Source organism: Mustela putorius, unplaced genomic scaffold, assembly GCF_011764305.1.
Source record: "Mustela putorius furo isolate JIRA1106 unplaced genomic scaffold, ASM1176430v1.1 tig00001149_pilon_pilon_pilon, whole genome shotgun sequence".
Classification (NCBI taxonomy): domain Eukaryota; kingdom Metazoa; phylum Chordata; class Mammalia; order Carnivora; family Mustelidae; genus Mustela; species Mustela putorius.
Window position 1 is genome coordinate 51,845 of NW_025421595.1, and position 14,679 is coordinate 66,523.

Here is a 14,679-nt window from a genome sequence, read left to right on the forward strand (position 1 = left end):
CAGAGAGAGTCAATTATCATAGGGTTTCACTTATTTGTGGAGCATAACAAATAGCATGGAGGACATGGGGATTTAGAGAGGAGAAGGGAGTTGGGGGAAATTGGAAGGGGAGGTGAACCATGAGAGACTATGGACTCTAAAAAACAATCTGAGGGGTTTAAAGTGGTGGGGGGTGGGAGGTCGGGGTACCAGGTGGTGCATATTAGAGAGGGCATGGATCGCAGTAGTAAGCAAGTAGTAAATATAGGACTGAAACACCTATTTTCTGATTCCAGGAAAATATGTTAATTATATCAAGGTGAAGTTCAGGAATGTTGCCTCTATCCCTATACTTTGAAGTGAAAGAGTCAGAAAGAGTCAGAAGAGGCATTTGAGTAGATTAGATATGAGAACTTCCCTAATCTGGGGAAGGAAATAGGCATTCAAGTCCAAGAGGTAGAGAGGACACTCTCAAAACAAAACAAAACAAACAAAAAATAGATCAACACCTGACATATAATTAATTGTAAGCTCACAAATTTCAGAGATAAAGCAGCTAAAGAACCTACAGAGGTAAGAATATTACACTCACATCAAATATGTCCACAGAGACCTGGCAAGACAGAAAGAAATGGCATAATGTATTTAAGGATCTAAATGAGAATATGCAGCCAAGAACACTTTATCCAGCAAGACAGTTATTCAGAATGGCAGGAGAGATAGAGAGCTTCCAGAATGCACAGAAACTGGAAGAGATTGTAACCACCAAGACAGCCTGGCAAGAAATATTAAGGGGGATCCTGTAAGCAAAGAGAGGTCCCAAGATTCACATAGACCAGAAAGAAACAGAGGGAACCTACAGAAACAGGGACACTCCAGGTGATATAATGGCACTAAATTCATGCCTTTCAATAATTCCTCTGAATGTTAATGGGTCAAATGAAACAGAGTATTAGAATTGTTTAAAAAGCAAGACCCATCCAGATGGCCAACAGACACATGAAAAAGTGCTCCATATCACTCGGCATCAGGGAAATACAAATCAAAACCACAATGAGATATCACCTCACACCAGTCAGAATGGCTAAAATCAGCAAGTCAGGAAATGACAGATGCTGGCGAGGATGCGGAGAAAGGGGAACCCTCCTACACTGTTGGTGGGAATGCAAGCTGGTGCAGCCACTCTGGAAAACAGCATGGAGGTTCCTCAAAATGTTGAAAATAGAACTGCCCTATGACCCAGCAATTGCACTACTGGGTATTTACCCTAAAGATACAAACGTAGTGATCCAATGGGGCACGTGTACTCGAATGTTTATAGCAACAATGTCCACAATAGCCAAACTATGGAAAGAACCTAGATGTCCATCAACAGATGAATGGATCAAGAAGGTGTGGTATATATACACAATGGAATACTATGCAGCCATCAAAAGAAATGAAATCTTGCCATTTGCGACAACATGGATGGAACTAGAGCGTATCATGCTTAGCGAAATAAGTCAAGCGGAGAAAGACAACTATCATATGATCTTCCTGATATGAGGAAGTGGTGATGCAACATGGGGGCTTAAGTGGGTACGAGAAGAATAAATGAAAGCAGATGGGATTGGAGGGAGACAAACCATAAGTGACTCTTAAACTCACAGAACAAACTGAGGGTTGCCGGGGGGAGGGGGTTTGGGAGAAGGGGGTGGTATTATGGACATTGGGGAGGGTATGTGTTTTGGTGAGTGCTGTGAAGTGTGATTCACAGACCTGTACCCCTGGGGATAAAAATATATGTTTATAAAAAATAAAAAAATATATTAAAATAAATAAATAAATAATAAAAAAAAGGAATACCCACTCTCAGCACTCTTAATCAACATAGTGTTAGAAGACCTAGCAACAGCAATCAGACAACAAAGAGAAATAAAAGGTATTCAGATGGGCATTGAAGAAGTCAAAATCTCTCTCTTCACAGCTGACATGATACTTTAAACGGAAAACCCAAAAGACTCCACCCGCAAAGTGCTAGAACTCATACAACAATTAAGTAATGTGGCAGATTACAAAATCAATGTACAGAAATCAGCTGTTTTCTTATAAACTAACGATGAAAATACCGAAAGGGAAATTAGAGAATCGATTCCATTTACTATAGCACCAAGAACCATAAGATACCTGGGAATGAACCTAACCAAAGAGGTTAAAGGATCTGTGCTCGAGGAACTACAGAAAAACTCATCAAAGTAATTGAAGAAGACATGAAAAGATGGAAGACCATTCCATGCTCATGGATCGGAAGAATAAACATTGTTAAAATGTCTATACCGCCAAGAGCAATCTATACTTTCTATACCATCCCAATCAAACTTCCACCAGCATTTTTCAAAGAGCTGGAGCAAACAATCCTAAAATTTGTATGGAACCAGAAGAGATCCTGAATTGCTAAGATGTTGAAAAAGAAAAAAAAAACTGGGGGCATCACATTGCTGATTTCAAGCTTTACTACAAAGCTGTGATCACACCAAGACAGCATGGTACTGGCACAAAAAAACAGGCAAATAGACCAGTGTAAACAGAGTAGAGAGCTCAGATGTGGACCCTCAACTCTATGGTCAACTCATCTGTGACAAAGCAGGAAAAAATATCCAGTGAAAAACAAAATAGTCTCTTCAATAAGTGGTGCTGGGAAAATTGAACAGCTACGTGTAGAAGAATGAAACTCAACCATTCTCTTACACCATACACAAGGATAAACTCAAAATGGATAAAAGCCCTCAACGTGAGGCAGGAATCCATGAGAATTCTAGAGAAGATCATAGGCAGTAACCACTTTGACATCGGCCACAACAACCTCTTTCAAGATATGTTTCCAAAGGCAAAGGAAACAAAAGTGAAAATGAACTTTTGGGACTTCATCAAGATCAAAAGCTTCTGCACAGCAAAGGAAACAGTCAACAAAACAAAGAGGCAACCCACAGAATGGGAGAAGATATTCACAAATGACAATACAGACAAAGGGCTGATATCCAGGATCTATAAAGAACTCCTCAAACTCAACACACACAAAAGAGATAACTGTGTCCAAAAAAAAAAAAAAAAAAAGTCAGGAGACATGAAAAAACACGTCTCCAATGGAGACATACAAATGGCTAACAGACACATGAAAACATGTTCATCATCACTAGCCATCAGGGAGATTCAAATCAAAACGACATTGACATACTACCTTATACCAGTTAGAATGGCCACAATTAGCAAAACAGGAAACAACGTGTGTTGGAGAAGATGTGGAGAAAGGGGAACCCTCTTGCACCGTTGGTGGGAATTGCAAATTGGTGCAGCCAATGTTCTCCAAAGTGTGGAGATTCCTTAAGAAACTAAAAATAGAACGTCCCTATGACCCTGCAATTGCACGACTGGGTATTTACCCCAAAGGTGCGGATGTAGTGAAAAGAAGGGCCATCTGTGCCCCAATGTTCATAACAGCAATGGCCACAGTCACCAAACTGTGGAAAGAAGCAAGATGCCCTTCAACAGACGAATGGATAAGGAAGATGTGGTCCATATATACTATGGAGTATTAAGCCTCCACCAGAAAGGACGAATATCCAATTTTTTGTATCAACATGGATGGGACTGGAAGAGATTATGCTGAGTGAAATAAGCCAAGCAGAGAGAGTCAATTATCATAGGGTTTCGCTTATTTGTGGAGCACAAGGAATAACACAGAGGACATAGGGAGATGGAGAGGAGAAGGGAGTTTGCAGAAATTGGAGTGGGAGTCGAACCATGAGAGACTGTGGACTCTGAGGAACTAACTGAGGGTTTTGTAGGGGTGTGGGGTGGGAGGTTGGGTGAGCCTGGTGGTGGGTATTGTGGTAGGCACGTATTGCATGGAGCACTGGGTGTGGTGCATGAACACCGAATTCTGGAACACTGAAAGGAAATAAAAAAATAAAAAATAGGTCTTTTAAAAGTACCTAGCCAAAATAAATACATAAATAGAATTTTAAAATAAGTAAGTAAAAATAACTGTCAAAACAAACAAACAAACAAAAAAAAAAAAAAAAATAAAAAATAACTGTCAAGGTTTAAAAAAAAAAAAATGATTGTCTCATAAGGCCCACTTTCCTCCAGTGGGATGAATTCTAATTGTATTTAGAAAAGTTTCTGCTCCTAGCATGACATTTAAATGAATCTAATTATCCATAAGTTTGTGTATGAAGGCAGTAATTGAACATTTATATGAATTACATGAGTCTTGAATGATTTTCCACTAATTAGAAGAGCTGTGCTTTGGGGGGTCTCTGCAATTAATAAAGAAGGCCATTGACACATAGTTACCTCAGAGTCTTCTGGGTAGTTCGGTAATGCTCGATTTACAAGGTGACTGACTCCCCCAAGTCACTCCTCATGTAGCGTCTTTGATAGATATCTATTGTTTTTTTTTCCCCTTCCACAAAAGCATGGTTTGTGAGTACGTGGAGGTTTTGGCATGTTGGACAAACTGCCACTAAGTTTTTCCCATTGTTCCCTGGGCCCTTTCTTAGTACATTATCATCTAAGTTTATAGAAATACAATGGTCAGTCTGTCCAGTGTTGTATATAATGCAGATTAAGTCTGAGTCAGGTGGTACTTCTTGGAAGGTTTCTCCTACTTTATATACTTTATAATATATAAACACCAGAATCTAAAGAAAGCAGTCATTTGCATTCTAAAGAAAGCAATGTTATTTGCTTTCTTTACAAGTTTATAATGCAAATATCTCTGATAAACTTTGGTTGGAGTGTCAGACTGAGCAGTAGGCACAAAGAGTGTCTATGCATGTAGCTATTGTGATAATCTCTTTACATAAAGTCATTTATATTTAATTTATAGGGCTTTTTTAGTTTATAGTTTATATTTAGTTTATAGGGCTTCACAGAAAAGGGCAGCTTTAGTTCTTAAATGATTTCAAGTCAAAATGTGAGAATAAAATAAAAATATCATTTTGGACATCTGTGGCCAGGCATTGGAGAACACAGAAGATATCAGGATCTAGTTGCATTTATAGTGAATAGTTTTAAATTCTAATATCTATAAATATCTGTTATTGAAATATTTTTTTTCCATTACAAATTTTTATTTAAATTCTAGTTAGTTAACATACAACGTGATAATGTTTTCAGAAGTAAAATTTAGTGGTTCGTCACTTACATACAATACCCACTGCTCACCACAGCTGCCCTCTTTAATGCCCACCATCCATCTAACCCATTCCCCACTCACCTCCACCAACCCTCAGTGTATTCTCTATCATTAAGTGTTTCTTATGGTTAGCTTATCTCCTTTTTTCTTTTCCTGCTTCCCATATGTTCTTTCTTAAATTCCACATATGAGTGAAATCATATGGTATTTGTCTTTCTCTGACTGACTTATTTCCCTTAGTGTAATACACTTTAGCCTGATCCATATTATTGCAAATGGTAAGATTTCATTCTTTTTGATGGCTGAGTAATATTCCATTCTATATACATACCACATCTTCTTTATGCACTCAACAGTCAGTGCCCATTTGGGCTCTCTCTGTAGTTGGGCTATTATTGAAAATGCTGCTATAAATACTAAGGTGTATGTACCCCCTTTGAATCTGCATTTTTGTATCATTAGGGTAAACATCCACTAGTGCAGCTGTTTGATTATAGAGTAGTTCTATTTTTAATCTTTTGAGGAATCTCCACACTGTTTTCCAGAGTGGTTGTACAAGTTTGCATTCCTACCAATGGTGTAAGAAGGTTCCCCTTTTTCTGCATTAGTCACCAACATCTGTCATTTCCTGTGTTGTTAATTTCAGCCATTCTGAGAGATGTGAAGTGGTGTCTTGGTTTCAGTACATGTTGATAGCAAACGAACATGTAATGTTGGATTCAGCCTGCCCTCTAAAGACAGCTACTTCTAACACAGTTCTGCCTCTGTGAATGACCCAGCTGCCTCTTCCTTTAGCCTCTGGTTGGGTCTTTGCTGAAATCCCTTGTAGCCCTGAGTAGAGTTCAACTCCTTTAGAGACAGAGTGGACCTGCTGATGGTGGTACTGATGGTCACTAGTCACAAGACACCCTGTGGGGGCTGCACAGGACAGCTGCTTAAGGAAGCAGCAAACAAGTCAGCTTTCCTTGGAAGCTCTTGCTGTGCTTACACTTGAACTCCAACACCAGCTTTGTGTACGTGTTTGAAGGTGGTGACCGTCAATGCTATGCAGCAGCTGAAGGAAAGCCAGGTCGAGTAGAAGGCCTAACCAGTCTTCTGGACCCAAGTAGGCAGTTGCCTGGAAGACTTGTGAATACATCATATGGACCACCATCCCCAGAAAACCTCACAGGATGGAGGCAATGGTTGTGAAGACACTCAGCTTGACCCTGCAGCCCAGATTCCCAGTGAACAGCAGGTCCATTAGTACCAGGAAGAAGCTGAGAAATTCAAGTCTGATGGACAAAAACTGGTCTCCCAGTGATAACCACAGGATATTTACCACAACCCTCCAGGGAGGATGGGGGGGAAATGCTTCTCCATCAACCACTTCCCTCCAAATCAGAGAGTGGGTTGATGTGGGCCTTGCAGTGTAACAAACTCCAGTAGTCCTTTCTCACCTCTCTCAGTTGGTGGTGGGAGTTCACTGAAAGTCTGGCATCTCTCCCCTGGTTCTACCACAGTTTCCTCACAGGATTGCCACATGACACTCCAGAATGTATGGAAGGAGAACAGGTCGTCCCCTGCCTCCCCAGCTGTATTACACCACCTCCTGGGATGATGTGTTGGTGCTCACCCCATCCAAGGGCACTGGCACATCAAAGCACTCAGTTACAAGAACTTTTCTGCACACAGGCTTCAGCACCTTCTAGGTGCCCACAAACCAATAGGTGTTGAGGAGGGATGTTGGGGAGAGGCTGAGTGACAGCATGTTGAGGATGGCAGATAGGAATGTCCATTGGCCAAAGGAGGCCTTTAGGAGTTCCATCTTCTGGGTGAGATAAACACTTTGAGTCAATTGAGGCAAGATAAACTCATACACTTTTGAAGTTCTGAGGCAAAGGTGTTTCAGTTCCTCTTCTGCTTGGTCTTAATGGGTTGCATGGAATGTGTATCTGGTGGGAAGATGAGGTAGGCCCCGTTGGTTTTGTTTTGTTTTAAATTCACATATAATGTATTATTTGCCTCAGGGGTACAGGTCTGTGAATCATCAGACTTACACATTTCACAGCACTCACCATAGCACATACCCTCTGTTGGGCTGGCAGGAAGGGCTACCAAAGATGGCGAAAGTTCCCGCCAGAAGGCCTGAGCTCGGACAGGAGAACAAAGGCCCAAGCAGGAATCTGAGACCCCTGCCCCGGGCTCCTGTGGACCAATGGGATCCCGATGAGCGGCGGGATATCCAAATAAGGGAAACTTGCCAAAAGACCCCTGAGCTTTCCCCAAGACCCCTTAAAATCCCCCTCCTCCCTGCCTTGGGCGCGACTTCCGCCACTCTGCTTTCCAGAGTGGCGGAACCTCGCCCGAGGGTGCCCACCTCCTCCCGGCGCAACTTTCCTGGCTCCCCTTCTCCTGAGCCCTGAAACTTTGCCAGAGAGCGTTTTTATTAAATCTTGCCTTGCACCCACTTTGCCTGGTGTTGTGTTTATCTCGCCGGAAAAAACTTTACACCCTCCCCAATGTCCATCACCCAACCACCTTATCCTTCCCCCATTCCCAGCAACCCTCAGTTTGTTTTGTGAGATTAAGAGTCTCTTATGGTTTGTCTCCCTCCCAATCCCATCTTGTTTCATTTTTTCCTAACCCCCACAACCTCCTGTCCTGCCTCTCAAATTCCTCATATCAGATAGATCATATGATAATTGTCTTTCTCTGATGAATCAGGCCCCCTCTTGCCATCAGAGAGGTGAGGTAGTATCTGAAGTGGTGTCTTTTCATGATTTTGATCTGTTTTTCCCTGATGATAAATGATGTTGGACATCTTTCTATGTGTCTGTTGACCATCTGCATGTCTTCTTTAGAAAACACTACTATTCCTATCTTCTGCCCATTTCTTACCTGGATTATTTGGGTTTTTGGGTGCTGAGGTTGATAAGATCTGTATCAATTTTGGATCCTAACCCCTTTCTGATACATCATTTCCAAATATCTCTACTATTCGATAGGCTGCCTTTTAGCTTTGTTGACTATTTCCTGCTGTGCAGAGTTTTCAATCTTGATGAAGGGCCAGTAGTTCATGTTTGCTTTGTTTCCCTTGCCTCATGCAACATGTCTGGTAAAAAGCTGCTGCAGCTGAGGTCACAGAGGCTACTACTTAATGTTCCCCTCTAGGATTTTGATGGATTCCTCTTTCATGTGTGCAGATTTCATCTATCTTCAGTCTCTTATTGTGTGTGGTGCAAGAAAGTGGTCCAGTTTCATTCTTCTGCATGTGGCTGTCCAGTTTTCCCAGTAACATTTGTTGAAGAGACTCTTTTTCCCACTGGATAGTCTTTCCTGCTTTGTGAATACTAGCTGCACATAGAGTTGAGGGTCCATTTCTGGGTTCTTTATTCTGTTCCATTGATCTATGTGTCTGTTTTTTGTGCCAGTACCATACTGTCTTGATGATCATAGCTGATCATACCAGATCATCATGATCATACCAGAATCATGATGCCCCCAGTTTTCTTTTTCAGAATGAATTTTGCTACGCAGGGTCTTTTGTGGTTTTCTTTCTTTCTTTCTTTCTTTCTTTTAAGGTTTTATTTATCTATTTGACAGAGAAGGAGAGCATGGGCTGGGGGGAGGAGCCAGGGGAGAGGGAGAAACAGGGAGCCTGATGTGAGACTGGACCCCCACACCCTGAGACACCGAGGTGTCCATGGGTCTTTTGTAGTTCTATAGAAATTTTAGGATCATTTGCACTGGCTTTGTGAAATATGCTTTTGGTATTTTGATAGGGATTGCCTTAAATGTGTGGATTGTTTAACATAGTATCTTAACAATGTTTGTTCTTCCAATGCATTAGAATGGAATGTTTTTCCATTGCTTTGTGTCCTCTTCAATTTTTTTCATCAGTATTCCATCTTTTACCTCTTCAGTTAGGTGTGCTCCTAGGTATCTTATGGGTTTTAGTACAATTGTAAATGGGATAGATTCCTTGATTTCTTTTTCTGCTCATTCATTATTGTTGTTTAGAAATGCAACAGATTTCTGCACATTGACGTTGTATCCTATGACTCTGCTGAACTTGGCACTATGGTCTCTCCTTTGCCTTCAAGGAGTCCCTTTGGTTATTTCTTGTAGGGCTTGTTTAGGGGTCACCAGCTCCTTTCTTTCATTTTTGTTTGTCTGGGAAACTCTTTATCTCTCCTTCCATTCAGAATGACAACCTTGCTGGGTAGAGTATTCTCAGCTACATATTTTTTTTTTTTCCCAATCGTGAAGCTGACTATATTCTGTCACTCCCTTCTGCCTGCCGAGCTTCTGTGGACAGATCTGTGAACCTGATCTGTCTTCCTATTGAGATTAGGGTTTCTCTTCTCCTTGCTGCTGTCAGCATTCTTGTATGTCTATTTTGTTATTTTGGCTAAATGTCTTAGTGGTGGCCAGGTTTTGTTGAATTTAATGGAGTTCTCTGTACTTCTTGGATTTTGGCGTCTGTTTCCTTCCCCTGATTAGGGACATTTTCAGCTATAATTTCCTCAAATAAGCCTTCTCTCCTTTTTTCTTATCTTCTTCTGCGACTCCTATGACATGGAATATTATTATGCTTTAAGGAGTTGCTGATTTAACCTAAGCCTGCCTTTGCGATCCAATATCTTTCTTTCCCTCTTTCTTTCAGCTTATTTTTGTCCATAATTTTATCTTCTCTATCACTGATTCTTTCCTCTGCTTTGTCCATCCTCATTTTCTTTGCTTTCAGTCTGTTTTGCATCAACTAGTTCTTAGTTCTTTTATCTCTGCAATAAGGGATTCTAGTATCTATAATGCTTTTCAACTCCAGCTAGTATCCTTATGATTATTGTTTTAAATTTGGTTTAGACATCTTACTTGTATCTATATTGATTAAGTCTCTGGCCACAATTTCTTGTTGTTTCTTTTTGGGTGAATTCATTGTCTTCTTATTTTGCCTGGGTCACTTTTGTTGTATGTGATTGTCAGGAAAGTCTGTTGTACTCCTGCCACTGAGAGCAAGGTCTATATTAACAACTTCTCCCCACCCCTCAAAAAGGAACCTAGAAAGCTATATCTTAGTTGTGTTTTGATCTGCTTGTTAAAAGATGTTAGATTAAAAAAAAAAAAGTTAGATCTTATTTCCCCTAAAGTTGAAGTTTTACAGCACCCTATCATCAGTAGACTTTGTGTGTGCAAGGGGCTTGTACTGGTCTTCTGGGTGTGGGACCTGCTGTATTGATTCTCAGGGCAGACTTATCCTAGTGGAGGTGCACCTGTAGGTACAGGGGGTTTTGCTGTGAATAGCTCCAGACTCCACTGGATTACTGTGGGTTGCACCCTGAAGTATGTGAGTGCTAGTGGGCAGGCTTGGTAAAACCCCACTCTCTTATCTCTAGAATGGGGATTTTGTGCGGCCAGTCTTCAGGGAGCCCTCACAGAAGAGCAATCACCCCTCCTAGGTCCCCAACTTTCATCAGATCCCTGCCCCCTCCTGTCCATGTCCAAGCTGTCTGCCTGCCAGGTAGCACAGTATTCCTGTGTTTTATCTCAGGTGCACCTGGGGTTCACACCTTCCAAGCTTTAGGGAACTGTGCTGCACTAACCTGCACTGATAATCTAGGGAAAGGCCTCACCACAGTCTGGTCAGTGCCAGTTTGTCCCAGAGAAGCAGTCACAGGACAGCACAGCATTTCAGAGTTTATGTAAAATATAGCCAAACCTGGTACCAAGGTGTGCTGCCATCAGCTGATATGTCCTTCCTATGCTAATAAATAAGGCAGGCTGTTGGCTCAGCCATGTCTTTTGTCCCTGGAGAAGCCATGACACCTCTCCCAGGTGTACTCCAAGAAGGGGAATAATTTCTCACCAGGTGGCCCAGGGGATCCTCAGATCATACTTTCTGTTCCCAGGCCTCTGCCCTCCTTCCTCACTGGAGCACTGCTAAGCTCACCAGGCACAACTCCAGTGATGGTGCAGACTTCTAAAACTTCAGACTTTGAGGGGTGCCTGGGTGGCTCAGTGGGTTAAAGCCTCTGCCTTCAGCTGAGGTCATGATCCCAGGGTCCTGGGATCAAGCCCCACATGGGGCTCTCTGCTCAGCAGGGAGCCTGCTTCCTCCTCTCTCTCTGCCTGCCTCTCTGCCTCCTTGTGATCTCTGTCTGCCAAATAAATAAATAAATAAAATCTTTTAAATAAATAAATAAATCGAACTTCAGACTTTGAGCTCTGCTGCTTGTATAAACTTGTAGTAGTCAGTCCCTCTTCTTTACCCAGTCAACAGCTTTGGTGAAGAGATTTCTTGTGCAGTCCCCTGTGTGCTCACTCTCCCTGCCTCCCCAGCCTCTGTCATCAGAGCTCCCTTCCCTCCACAGCACCCACAGCTCTTCTCTCCCCCAAATCAATCCTCTGTACCTCTTGCCTCCCATGACATAGCCATGTTTCTACCTGTAGATGTGCTGTTAGTTCTCTCAGTCCTCAATTTCTTGGATCTTCAGAATGTTTTAATATTTACCTAGCTGTGTTTGAGGGAGGAGGCAAGTTTAGGGCCCCCCTGCCCGTCTGCCATCTTAATTTCTCTGAAATATTTTCTTTCTGTAATCACTTTCATTTTTACCAAAGACAGCCATAAGAAGGCTGTTTCTAAAACAAGTCTGGTTTAAACAAACATGTTCTATTATTTTTTTTTAAAAAAGATTTTATTTATTTATTTGTCAGAGAGAGAGAGAGAGAGAGAGCAAGAGCGAGCACAGGCAGAGTGGCAGGCAGAGTCAGAGGGAGAAGCAGGCTCCCTGCAGAGCAAGGAGCCCGATGTGGGACTCAATCCTAGGACGCTGGGATCATGACCTGAGCCGAAGGCAGCTGCTTAACCAACAGAGCCACCCAGGCATCCCTGTTCTAATTATTTATATAAGAACAGCTAGAATAGTAATTGACCATATAAATTATTTTAAATCTGCTTTGCTAGACTATTTTATTTTTTTATTTTATTTTATTTTTTAATTTTTTATTTTTTATAAACATATATTTTTATCCCCAGGGGATAAAAATTCACAGGTCTGTGAATCACCAGGTTTACACACTTCACAGCACTCACCAAAGCCCATACCCTCCCCAAGGTCCATAATCCCACCCCCTTCTCCCAAACCCCCTCCCCCCAGCAACCCTCAGTTTGTTCTGTGAGATTAAGAGTCACTTATGGTTTGTCTCCCTCCCAATCCCATCTTGTTTCATTGATTCTTCTCCTACCCGCTCAAGCCCCCATGTTGCATCACCACTTCCTCATATCAGGGAGATCATATGATAGTTGTCTTTCTCTGCTTGACTTATTTCACTAAGCATGATACGCTCTAGTTCCATCCATGTTGTCGCAAATGGCAAGATTTCATTTCTTTTGATGGATGCATAGTATTCCATTGTGTATATATACCACACCTTCTTGATCCATTCATCTGTTGATGGACATCTAGGTTCTTTCCATAGTTTGGCTATGGTGGACATTGCTGCTATAAACATTCGTGTGCACGTGCCCCTTTGGATCACTACGTTTGTATCTTTAGGGTAAATACCCAGTAGTGCAATTGCTGGGTCATAGGGCAGTTCTATTTTCAACATTTTGAGGAACCTCCATGCTGTTTTCCAGAGTGGCTGCACCAGCTTGCATTCCCACCAACAGTGTAGGAGGGTTCCCCTTTCTCCCCGTCCTCGCCAGCATCTGTCATTTCCTGACTTGCTGATTTTAGCCATTCTGACTGGTGTGAGGTGATATCTCATTGTGGTTTTGATTTGTATTTCCCTGATGCCGAGTGATATGGAGCACTTTTTCATGTGTCTGTTGGCCACCTGGATGTCTTCTTTGCAGAAATGTCTGTTCATGTCCTCTGCCCATTTCTTGATTGGATTATTTGTTCTTTGGGTGTTGAGTTTGCTAAGTTCTTTATAGATTCTGGACACTAGTCCTTTATCTGATAGGTCGTTTGCAAATATCTTCTCCCATTCTGTCAGTTGTCTTTTGATTTTGTTAACTGTATCCTTTGCTGTGCAAAAGCTTTTGATCTTAATGAAATCCCAATAGTTATACAGGAATTCAGTAAAGTGTCAGGATATAAAATCAATGCACAGAAATCAGTTGCATTTCTCTACACCAACAGCAAGACAGAAGAAAGAGAAATTAAGGAGTCAATCCCATTTACAATTGCACCCAAAACCGTAAGACACGTAGGAATAAACCTAACCAAAGAGGCGCAGAATCTATACTCAGAAAACTATAAAGTACTCATGAAAGAAATCGAGGAAGACACAAAGAAATGGAAAAATGTTCCATGCTCCTGGATTGGAAGAATAAATATTGTGAAAATGTCTATGCTACCTAAAGCAATCTACACATTTAATGCAATTCCTATCAAAGTACCATCCATCTTTTTCAACGAAATGGAACAAATAATTCTAAAATTTATATGGAACCAGAAAAGACCTCGAATAGCCAAAGGGATATTGAAAAAGAAAGCCAACATTGGTGGCATCACAATTCCGGACTTCAGGCTCTATTACAAAGCTGTAATCATCAAGACAGCATGGTACTGGCACAAAAACTGATCTCTCTGTGTTCATTCACAATTTTAATTTGGGCCTTTTCTCTTTGCTTTTGGATTAGTTTGACCAATGGTTTATCAACCTTTCAAAAAACCAGCTTCTAGTTTCATTGATGCACTCTGCTGTATCTCTAGATTCTGTCTCATTGATCTCTGCTCTAATCATGATTATTTCTCCTCTCGTGTGTGAAGTTGGCTTAATCTGTTGTTGATTCTCCAGTTCTTTATTTTTTATTCTTTATTTATTTTCAACATAACAGTATTCATTATTTTTTCACCACACCCAGTGTGCCAGGCAATCCGTGCCCTCTATAATACCCACCACCTAGTACCCCAACCTTTCACCCCTCCGCCACTTCAAATCCCTCAGATTGTTTTTCAGAGTCCATAGTCTCTCATGGTTCACCTCCCCTTCCAATTTCCCCCAACTCCCTTCTACTCTCTAACTCCCCATGTCCTCCATGCTTTTTGTTATGCTCCACAAATAAGTGAAACCATATGATAATGGACTCTCTCTGCTTGACTTATTTCACTCAGCATAATCTCTTCCAGTCCCGCCCATGTTGCTACAAAAGTTCGGTATTCATCCTTTCTGATGGAGGCATAATACTCCATAGTGTATATGGACCACATCTTCCTTATCCATTCGTCCGTTGAAGGCCATCTTGGTTCTTTCCAGAGTTTGGCGACCGTGGCCATTGCTGCTATAAACATTGGTGTACAGATGGCCCTTCTTTTCACGACATCTGTATCTATGGGTAAATACCCAGGAGTTCAATGGCAGGGCCATAGGGAAGTTCTATTTTTAATTTCTTGAGGAATCTCCACACTGCTCTCCAAAGAGGCTGCACCAACTTGCATTCCCACCAACAGTAGAAGAGGGCTCCCCTTTCTCCACATCCCCTCCAACACATGTTGTTTCCTGTCTTGTTAATTTTGGCCATTCTAACT

The 14,679-nt window shown here is 41.6% G+C and overlaps 1 pseudogene; it reads right to left on the minus strand.

Moving 5' to 3' along the window:
• Window positions 1–6,142: 6,142 nt before the first annotated feature.
• Window positions 6,143–6,992, minus strand: LOC123394010 (annotated as a pseudogene).
• Between the last annotated feature and the right edge of the window lie 7,687 nt (window positions 6,993–14,679).